The following is an 11,328-nucleotide window of genomic DNA, read 5'->3' as shown; positions in this document are numbered from 1 at the left end:
AAGAATGTCCTGGGGACAAGAGCCAATTAAGACCTGTGTATAAGTCCAAGTTTCTTTGGCGTGACCTCAAGGTGACAGAGCATGGCCCCTGAATAGCCATGCTGCTGATATGGCCCCCAAGGGGGTAAAAAGCCTATTTTGTTGTATGCCTCTGATTTCCTTCCAAATGCTTTATGGTTGGCAGGAAGGGACTTTTCTACAGCTAGTGTGATTGTTTTTGCTGTGTACCCTTTTGCTCATGTCTATGTGTCTATATAAAGATCACGTATGTGTATAGATGTATATAAATAACACTGGTCTGTGCCCACAGTTCCCGAGATGAATATCTTGCTCTAATGTTCCCTTCTAGAATAAAAGGTTTCACATATTTAAACTGATTCCATTAGGAGAACAAAAGAAAGTGAGGTGGCTATAAATATCAGATGCTAGTTCGGACCTCTGGTTAGTTGTTAATAGAGACAATTATTAACAGAGTGAAGAGTATATAAATAGCATAGATTTCTCAAGATAGATGCCTGTCCCACTGTTCCAGGTTCCTAACGGAACATTCTACCAGGTGAGCTAATCAAGGGAACAAACTCTTAATCATCCCAATGTCCAACAAGGAAGGACTAATTAAATCATGATACATCACCTAATAGGGAAGAAAAGTTATGTTTGAAAAGGCCATTTAAAGACATCGGAAAACGTGCATGATGTGGCGCGAAGTGATAAAAGGTTACTAAATAGTGCACAGTATTATCCCCTTTTTGTTTAAAAATTGTATGGCAAAAAGACTAGAAGGGTCATCTTTTAACATTTTGCTTATTATCTGTGAGTGGTAGATTACAGAATTTTTTTCCTTTGTAATTTTCTGCATTTTCTTCTAAATTTTCTACAATGACCATATATAATTTTGCAACATTTATATTGAACCATAAAAGTGGTTCAACACTAAGATTACAGCTTTTTCTCATTTACCCCCACCTCCCTTAACAAAATACCAAACTCTCAGAGCCCACTCAGTGAACAACCATGGAAAAGGATTTTTTCAGGATGCAAACTACATAGAGAAATGGCAGATGACAGATTTTTATCTCAGAACTTAACTAATTTGGCTCAGGTTTAAAGATTTCTGTTTTCTTAGTTCACTCCCATTTCCAGTCATCCAGCTTGGCACCAGCCCTTAGGGAATTACTTTAGTGTCTTCAAGGCTGCTCACTTCTACCCACAGGCCAAGGTTTAGCTGTGTTTTTCCCCATTCCCCAGGTTTCTGAAACAGCAAGGTCATTTTGAGCCTAGGGTGCCAGGGTGCTCCCTCCTGACTTAGGAGGCAACTGCTCTTCCCCACCTGCCTGGTCAATGTTCCCAGGTTGTGCCCCTATAAGGCCTTCCTCCTCTGTGGAGGCCTGCAGATAAGCAGACCTAGCTTGGAACCCCGGCTCTGCTGTTTCCTAGCATAGCACCTTGGGCAGGTGGTTTAGTACTGCTGAGCCTCTGTTCCCCATCTGAAGAACAGGATCATCAAATCCACTTCTCAGGGCAATATAGTGGCTGGAGATAATGTACACAAGGACATTGCTTAGTGCCTGGCAGGGAGCGGCCACTCCGTCAACAGCAGCTGCTACTAGGATTAGGATGATGCTGCTGCTGCTGCTACTGACTCTCAGTTCTTCCTTCCAGAACTTCATCTCTCTCCGAAAAGACTCCCACATTTCTTTTCATGTTCGTTTCTCCACGCTAGAACAACTGCATTAATGCAACAGTGCTGACTTGGGTTTCAACTCCCCTGGCTCCTCTTGGGTTGTTCACCTCTAACCTGCTGTGACTTTGGATAGGTGGTTTCCCAGAAGGGAAAGTGACACCCGGCAGTAAACACGGGAACCTTCGGGGTGCAGCGGCTCTTGGCAACTCCAGGATGCCTGTTGTTGTTTGTATTAAAAGTGCTGATGCCTCAGCTATTCAGCTGCAAGGGGACGGAGGTGCCGCCTTACTCAGGCAGCAGGATAAATTCTCTTTTGAAAGGCAAGCTCACGTCCTTGGATAAAATATGTCATGCCTGTTTGAAGGATTGTGATTTATCATAATATTTTTCTAAGACTTCAAGGCCTCCAGTGTTAACTCTAGGACGGCAAACCATGCCATAAGCAATCTAAAATGAGGCAGAGATTTTTTCCACTCTAGAAATAGCTGCCAAACAGACAGATTCCACCCAATGCTCACTCGCATGTTGCCAGCCTAGCATCACATCTCATCATTAGCCAGGAATAGAGCAATGGATATGAAGTTAGAACCAGTGGAGAGAGGGGAAGGACTCAGCATTAACCAAGTCAGGCACTTTACATGCATGATGTCCTTAAGGTGCACAAAATCCACTGGTTAGACTGACTCGTATCCTCCAAATTCATATGCTGAAGCCCTAACTCCTAGTAACTCAGAATGTGATTGTATTTGGAGACAGGTCTTTAAAGAGGTTCTTAAGGTAAAATGAAGTCATCGCGGTAGGCCCCGCTCTAATATGACAGATGTCCTTATAAGAAGAGGAGGTTAGGACGTAGGCCACACACAGACTGAGGGGCAATCACGTGAGGATGCAGTGAGAAGGTGGCCATGTGCAAGCCAGGGAGAGAGACCTCCAGGGGAACCAACCCGCCAACACTGTGATCTTGGACTTCCAGCCTCCAGAACTGTGAGAAAATACGTGTCTGTTGGTTAACCCACCCAGACTGTGATATTCTGTCACAGCAGCCCTAGCACACAAATACACCCCTGATGCAGCCATTATTCCTAATTTACTTATGGGGAAACAGCTACATAGCAGTAGCCTGGCTGGGGCCACACTGCTGACAAGTGGCAGAGTCAGGCCTCAAACAACATCTGTCTGACTCCAAAGTCCATCCCCTGTCCTTTACTTTAGCTGGTTAAGAGTGAGGGGTTTTGAGTCAGGGTACTTGGGTTCAAATTCTGGCTCTGCCATTTCCTGGCTCAGTGGCTTTGGGCAGGTTCCTGAACTTCACTGTACCAGACCTTCAACATGTGTCAAATGGGGCCACAAAGAGCTCTACTTTTTTTGCTTGTAGAGGGAATTAAAGAATTAAAAAATGAACTAATACATGTGAAATACTTACTGCCTGACCCATGCTATGAGCTCAATAAATGTTAGCTAATGCTATTACTATTATTGCCATTATTATTATTATCACTGTTATTACTGAGGGATCCTCAATAATCTGGTCCAAACTTCTCATTTTGCAAAGTCAGTGAAGTCAGGCCCAGAGATGGGAGATGTCTTAGAAGGGCACGAAACCAGGTAACTGAGCTCCTGTCCAATGTTCTCACCAGTGCTTTGGGAAGACTCAAAGAAACCAAGGTTTGGATGCAGGGTTTTGTTTCTAAGTGGTTTTAAGAGTAGGGAACATAAGCAAGCAGGAGGCTGTGACAGAAGTTGGGAAACTGATTCTGGGCCTTATGTTCTCATTGTGAACAGAGATGATCTCACATACTCCACCCAGCCACCCCTGAGATTACCATGAGGCCACAAACACCGATACGCAAAAGCATCTGAGTGACATAAGACACTATGATGCGGGGTCCAAAATGAAAAAGAGCAACTCCTGAAGATCCTTGTGGGCCAGGAGGAATCAAGGATATACATCAAGACCCTAAAAATTCAGCTTTAGGAAAGTTCAGGGGAGATTAAGAAACATTGAAAGGTTCCCGTAGAAAAGCAAATGATGGATATGGGTATTAATAGATCTTTAGGAGGTTGCTGAAAATAGGGCAAAGCAGACATGTCATGTGGAGTGTTTTATGTAATGGGGCTGTGAGGCGTCACCCCATGGGTCTCATGCAGGAGAGGCAGCCCCTGCCTAAGAGAAGAGGTGTCAGGAGGAGTCACCTGGTTACAGAGCAGCAAGATCAAAGAGGTTTGGAACTGTTCTGCAAGACATGCAGGTATTCAGTCCACAAATACTTACCAAGCATTTCCTAGCTGCCCTGCCCTTTGTTTGGAACTGGGGATAAAATGAACAGTCAGACACAGCCCCTGCCCTCTTGGGGCTTCAGTCAGGTGGGACAGAGAGATATTGATCAAATAATCACAGAAATGGAAGTTGAGCTGCAGATGGAGGTAAGAACTTACAGGGAAGTGACCATGATGTTTCAAGAGCACGTATTGATGGGATTTGGGGCCAGAGAAGGTGTCACTGAGTTAGGGGGTTCTTAAACTGAGAACTGAAGGATAAGCAGAAATTAACTAGGCAAGGAGGCAGAAGGAGAAAGTGCTCCAGACAGAAGGAAATGGGTGTACAAAGGCTGAAGGCAGCATAGAATGCAAGGAAGTGTAAGTGCAAGAGTGACTGGAGTGCAAAGAATAAGGCAGGGAGTGGAGTGAATTGAGTCTGAGAGAGTAGATTAGACCATGTGACCATGTGGACCAGGCCATCAAGGCCTAGTGGACCACACCATGGACTACAGTGGACCAGGCCATGGGGCTTTGGGGACAAGATCCTGGGGCCTTTGTGAACCATGGAGGCTTGTGGACCGAACCATGGGGCCTGGAGGACCAAGCCATAGGGACCTTATGAACTAGACCATGAGCAACCATGGACCAGACCATGGGAGCCTGTGGACCAGACTGTGGGGGCCTTGTTGAATAATCTTGAGAGTCTCATGGACCAGGCATGGGGTCTTATGGACCAGGGCCTAGTGAACCAGACCGTGGAGTCTTGCAGATCACATTAAAGAGTTTGGTCTCCTAATAACAACAGAAGGTCACTGAGATGTTTTAATCAGTAGATCACAAGATCATATTTGCATTTTTAGGGATGATTCTGACTACAGTGTGGAGAATGGATTGGCTGAACTAGGCTACAGAGATAGCCCAGCTTGGGAGCATTTAAGGTAGTTGAGGGGACTGATGATAGTATCTTGAATTTGGATCCTGGGATAGTATTTGGGTGGTGCTGGTGGATATAGAAATGAATGCATAGATATGAGAGAGATTCAGTATGTCAAATCATCAAGCACAGTAAAGGGCCAAAATGTTGGGGGTGATGGGGGGCACTGAAGCTGAATCCTAAATTTCTGGCTCACACTACTAGATATATGGGGATGCAAATGCTAAGAAGGAAAACTTGGAAGAGAGACAGGCTCTGGGTTTGGTTTCAGAATCCTGTTGGTTGAAGTCATTTGACATCCATGAGGAGATATTGACAGGAGGCACTGACATTAAGTGAAAACCCACTCTGTGCCAAGAACCATAGGAAGCCCTGGAGATACAATGATTAGTAAGACAGATACCCTGTCCTCAAATAGCTCATGCTTAGCCTTGGCTGCACTCTGGAATCACCTGAGGAGTCTGACAAATAAGGATGCCAGGATCCTTCTCCTGGAGAGTCTCAGTTGATTGGTCTGGAGAGCCAGCTGGGCACGGGGATGTCTAAGAGCTCCCCTGCTGATTCTAAGGTGCAGTCAGGATTGAGCGCCGCTGCTATGGAGTGTGTAAGTCCTGGTGTGGCTTAAGTCTAATTACACAGAAGGAGGAGATAGCAAAACGACCCATGATTGTAGGCCTTAAGAATTTAGAACAGAAACACTGAAGCACATTGGTATAATGGGAATAATATTATTTGGATATTAAACCAATATATTTTCATCCTTGGTAATTCCTGGTTCCTAGCTGTTCCCTGGCTCCCTAATTAAAAACCGAGCCTGGCTCTTTCAGATCACAGAATTTCTTCCATGATGTACAGAAAACACCTCTTATGCCTATGGGGAAATTTAAAACTGGATGACAGGTGATCCCTACTCTAAAAAAGGCAATGCTCTGATAACAGATGTAAGTCAAATATGACAGAAGGCAGGATGTGATCCACACCAATCATCAAGGAACAAAATAAATGCCAAGGGATTTCAGAGAAGCAAGAGACTACTGTGTTTGGCTGCTGTTTCCCAGTTCCGACACGAACCGCTCAGATCTTTCACTCCTGGAACTGACCTCACCTTGTTCTTGAACCCAGTCTGAGAGCACACTTTCCTCAATCTTTCAGAAAAGGAAAAAAAAAAAAAAAACCACCTGACAACCTTGCTGAAAAAGTTGCACATGCCAGGCAAACAACACCTGAATTAACACACACCAGGTGCTGACATCCTGCCCCTTTCGGGAGCAGAGCCAAGAGTTGCTCAGAACACCCCCACTCAGCTCTGCTCCAATCCTCATAGGAAGGGAGGCGCCGGTTTTCATTGAGCATATTTGGAAAAGAGGGAAATGGTCCACCTGAGAGTTATAAAAAATGTTTCTTTCTGGGAACCACAGGGAGTTGGAAAAAAACAAATTCTGAATTTCAACCTCCTACAAAACTACTGTTCTCCTGTGCCCCCTCCCCCCTCCCCCCTCCCCAAATCCAAATTTATTGCACAATGTTCCTGGAATTCTTCCTAAGGCCCCCACCTAGTTACAAGCAAAAGCAACACATCACAGTGAAAGCAGATGATGCTTCCTACCTTAGATGCAGATTTGGCCAGCTGACAGAAAATCCTATAGTCTCGCAATTCTCCAGAAGTGACTACAGATAAAATCAAACCGACACATGGCAGCTCATCACTGACCCTATCAACCATCAGGAGAAGACTACAAATGAGTATCAGATGGAGTCCCTGCCCACCAGGACTTTATAGTAAGATTTCACGAGTTTAGGTTTTATCCCTTAGGCAGTGCAAAGCCACTGAAGGCTTCTGAACCTCAGATCAAAGTGTTTTGGGGAGATTAATCTGGCAGCAGCCAGCCCAAGTGGCTGCAGTGGGAAGCTATTGAGCAAAGAGAGGTCCCCTGAGAAGAATCAAGCCCTCAGAGCCCACAGTGTTGTCAACTATGCTAGGGATGCGGGCACTAGAACAGTCTCTGAGCCAGGACTTGTTATGCTGTTTATACACCAACCGGGATGAATGTGCATTGCTACAGGATGTGAAACCTCTTCAAACCCTTCTGCCATGACAGGCCAGGGCCCAGATGCTCGGACTGGGTCTAGCGAGGGTGGGATGGGCACAGCGGCTCACTCCCAGGCAGACTTGTTTCCAGGCAACCATTCCAGACAGACACATGTCACTTTTGCCTAAAAATTTCCAGCAAAAGGGATTCCCTAATGCCTTCACAAAGTCTCTAGACTCCACAAGAAGACCTTATGTCCTTTCCGTCTCCCTCATGCCACAAACCAGCCGCTCCCCTCAGCGGAGGAGAAAGAGCTGCGCTGATTCTTCCCTGCCATACAGAGACACGGAAACTGGAGTGTGACCTGGGCACACCCATTTCCTTATTGCTCCAGGAATCCAGACTACAGCCTTAACCTTCGTTAAGGCTTTCAGTAAATTACTCCATCAGTCCAAGAGACAACTAAAACAATAAGAAAATAGCATTATGCTAGGCACAGCGGTGTATATAAAAAAAATCAGGCCAGGTGTGGTGGCTCACTCCTGTAATTCCAGCACTTTGGGAGGCTAAGGCGGGCGGATCACCTGAGGTCAGGAGTTTGAGACCAGCCTGGACAACATGGTAAAACCCTGTTTCTACTAAAAATACGAAAATTAGCTGGGTGTGGTGGCACATGCCTGTAATCTCAGCTACTCAGGAGGCTGAGGCAGGAGAATTGCTTGAACCTGGGAGGCTGAGATTGCAGTGAGCTGAGATCGCATCACTGCACTCTAGCCTGGGTGACAGAGCGAGACTCCCGTCTCAAAAAAAAAAAAAAAAAAAAAAATTTAAACCAGACTCAGTCTCTGTCCTTAAGGAATGATTAAAGTCCAGAGGTGTATAATATAACTCACACAATTCCATAACGAGAGACAGTACTTGACAGAACATGAAAGAATGCAAGAGACAAGGGTTGAGGGAAATACAACAGGCAGAGGGGATGCTGGATGACTCATTTGGAAGGGAAAGATCAGGAACAGTGTCTTGATAGAGGTGACATTTGGGTTGGGCACTGGAATGACAGATTCTGACAAAACACAAAAGAACTTTGCAAATCTAATGATTTGGAAATCAAACAGCAACAAAAAGAAAATTGGCCTCCCCTCACTGAAGAGAAGAAACACAGACTCTGAAACCCACAGAATGCCCATGGTAACTCCCAGCCACATGAAAGTTGGAGAGAAATACGTGGCTTTTGCCAGCAAGAAGGAGGCTACCGCCCCAGGTGACCTAACCCAAGTCCACCTGAAATGCCACCTTTTCCCCTCAACAGCATGAAATATTTGGTAGGTTTGATACTCTGGGGCCCCAGTTGGAAGCCTCTAACCACAGTAGGGCCCATACCCAGGAGATCAAGCCAGCAGCTCCCCCACTATGCCTTTCTCAAAGCCACCCACATGTGCCAACAGCAATGGACACCTAACAGTTACATGGCGCTTTCCAAGTTCACTTTGTGCTTTTACAAACATCTCTGATTCTCACAACCACCCTGAGCGGGGAGGCACTCTGAAGTCTTGCTTGCTGTAAAGATTTTGTTGTATTATTTCCTACTGTGTTTAGTATCTGTCTGAAAACACATTCTAATCAGACAACTTTTCCACTTTTGGCTTCAGCACATCTCTCTAGGAAGGACACTGTGAGGCCAGTAGGTTTTTGCCCTAAGAGGACTGACCATCATCTGGGGGCCACACATGGAGATGAACAATTTAAGGGGCATCAGAAGTCAGAGTCTGAGTACTAAATACAATGGAAAGATGCTGGTACAAAATGAGTTTGCAGGACAGAGCAAGCACATGGTCCTGGACTGAGCAGAAAGCCACAAAGTTCAGGAAGGGTTTGAATGATGCCTGACACTTAGGAGATGCTAAGTTGACCCTCTTTATTCATGGTAGTTACATTCTAGTAGGATCATGTTCCTGCCAGACACTGGTGGCAACAATGGAGTGGTCTCATGGACATTGTTAGTGAATTTCCTCTTCCTTTTTCTGGATGTATCAGAATATTGTTGATTCATTAACAATGAACTCACGGCCAACCCCATGTCTGATCAAAGCTTATCTAACACACACGTCTTCTCTGTGAGGCACATCACAGCCTCCCTGTGCTTAGGAACACCAGGCAGCACCTCAGCGCTCTGCTTCAGGAGCCATTTCAGAACTGCAATATCACCACCAACAAAAAGCACAAAAATGCAAAACAAAAAAAAAAATGTGGCATTAAAGAGACTGCGAAGACACTAGTTTGCAGTATGAGAGCTGAAACTAGAAGGCGGAGTGTCACCGTGTCTGACCTCAGCCAGGAATGTGCATATTGGGCGAGTTGAATTTTTCACCACTCTTTGCACATCACCGAATTACCGTGAAAGGACTACGAGTGCTGGTTTGGGGATGCAAATAAATTTTAGGGAGTAGTAAAATTGGCAAATACAGAATCCATAGGTAATGAAGATCTACTGTACCTTGGTCCAGAAAGGCTGTAAACAGAGGCATTCGGTACCTGTCTGTGGAACTGAACCAAAGTTGCAAAGACAGGTGAGGCTCCCAGCTGGGAAAAACAAATGCAGAGGCTGATTCGGGGAGAGAGGTTGGTTCTGTGTACTGGAGGAATGGCAGCAGCCCAGCCAGAAACGCAGACGTGGTCAGACTGCAGAGGGCTGTGAATACTAGGATGGGGAGCTAATCCTAATATTTGTTTACCCAGCAGACCACTAAGCACCTGCCAGGTGCAGGATCAGAGCAGTGCAGAGGAGTGAATAATTTTAGTTAGGACCTTGAAAGATGTGTCAGAAGAGGACGACACTGTGGACAGACGAGCTGGGTCAGGTCAGCACCTTATCCTGGGTACTCCTGGATGCCCGGAATGGCTATGGAAGGTTGGTCTAGAGAGAGAGAGGAGGAAACAGGCCAGGTGCGGTGGCTCACACCTGTAATCCCAGCACTTTGGGAGGCAAAGTTGGGTGGATCACTTGAGGTGAGGAGTTGGAGACCACCCTGGTCAACATGGTGAAACCCCGTCTCTGTTAAAAATACAACAATTAGCTGGGCATGGTGGTGCGCGCCTGCAATCCCAGCCACTCAGGAAGCTGAGGCAGGAGAATCGCTTGAACCCAGGAGGCGGAGGTTGCAGTGAGCAGAGATCGTGCCACTGCACTCCAGCCTGGGTGACAGAGAGAGGCTCTACAAAACAAAAAAGACAGGAGGAAACAGCTTTGGGGCATAAAACCCTCAGGTCTCAGTATCTATCCAAAGGCAACTGAGCCAGGATCCTACCAGGCTGAGTGTCCCTAAGGGTTAGGCATTCCCCTCCCCCACCTCCCAACACACGAGGTTCCTTTAGGTTCCCCATCACACATTCACCTGTTGTTTACATGTCTGTCTAAAGCTAATGTTCATTAAAGCCCTTAACATTCCCAGACACAGGCACATGCTTAAAAACGTGCTTGGTCCTACAACAGTGATGGACATCATTATTACGAAGCCCAGGTACAGACAAGGCCGTCAGTTTTACCTACTCACAGCAGTCCTTGCTTGCTCACTGCTGAATCCCTAATGGCTTGGAACAGAGCCTGGGCCTCCAGGTGATTTCTTAAATGTAAGTTAACTGATTTCTATCTCTGATCTTCCAGCTGAGTGACATTTGGTTAACACAGAACCTCTGAGCCCCAGGCTCAACCCCCCGACCCCCTGCCTTCTCCAGTGGCTTCCAACATTGTCCAGCCTCAAAGACGGATGGCACATGGGGTCACACAGCACCCCACGATGCTCAAAATGACCTGCATTTAGCTGATGCTCTGCTGTTGCCCTCTTGAATTTCTTCGTTATTTTTGAACAAGGAGCTTGAATTTTCATCTTGCACTTGTGCCCTGCAAATTATTTCCTGGACCTGCCTCCAGCTCCCCAGTTTCCTCTCCCACAGAGTGCTCCACTGTTGGCCAAACTTGAGGACCAGAGGCAAGTCTGTGCAAGTAGCAAGTGCTTTGCTGAAAACTTTCCATCCTAAATTAAAATATACATTTCTATTCTGGTTATGGAGCCAACTAATGCATGTAACTTAATCACACTGTTGTTTGCTCAGTCTGGCTATAAACCATGTAAACGCCAGCCTCCTGGGAGCTTTCTGCTACCGCTTGGGGAATTAACAACACACGTCAAGCTTGTTACATGATTCTCTCAGGTTCTGCTCTGGTTTCTGCTTTCAGAATTTCTAAGCCTGAATACACTGCCTTTCAGCCCTGAGCAATGCCCTCCCTAAATCTTAGCGAATGTGAGCATTTACTCTTGAGAAAGCCCCCACAAAGCAGAAAGAACGAAGCCAAGCAATGAAACTCTAATCACATACTGCTTCTACCCTTCCGCGTTAGGTATACCACAAGGCTTCAGTCC

At 46.0% G+C, this 11,328-nt stretch overlaps 1 protein-coding gene across 1 annotated transcript in view; it reads right to left on the bottom strand.

The window, feature by feature from the left end:
• The window catches only part of MAPK4 (mitogen-activated protein kinase 4), a 106,126-nt gene extending 95,207 nt beyond the window's left edge, over positions 1-10,919 (bottom strand). The window contains exon 1 of the mRNA XM_011969039.1: positions 10,454-10,919. The gene's annotated coding sequence lies outside the window, so the exon portion shown is untranslated. The remainder of the gene's footprint in view (positions 1-10,453) is intronic.
• Between the last annotated feature and the right edge of the window lie 409 nt (positions 10,920-11,328).

Source organism: Mandrillus leucophaeus, unplaced genomic scaffold (assembly GCF_000951045.1).
Source record: "Mandrillus leucophaeus isolate KB7577 unplaced genomic scaffold, Mleu.le_1.0 Scaffold87, whole genome shotgun sequence".
In the NCBI taxonomy this organism is placed as follows: domain Eukaryota; kingdom Metazoa; phylum Chordata; class Mammalia; order Primates; family Cercopithecidae; genus Mandrillus; species Mandrillus leucophaeus.
Note: the sequence above shows the minus strand (reverse complement) of the source record. Positions and strands in the feature narration are given on the sequence as shown.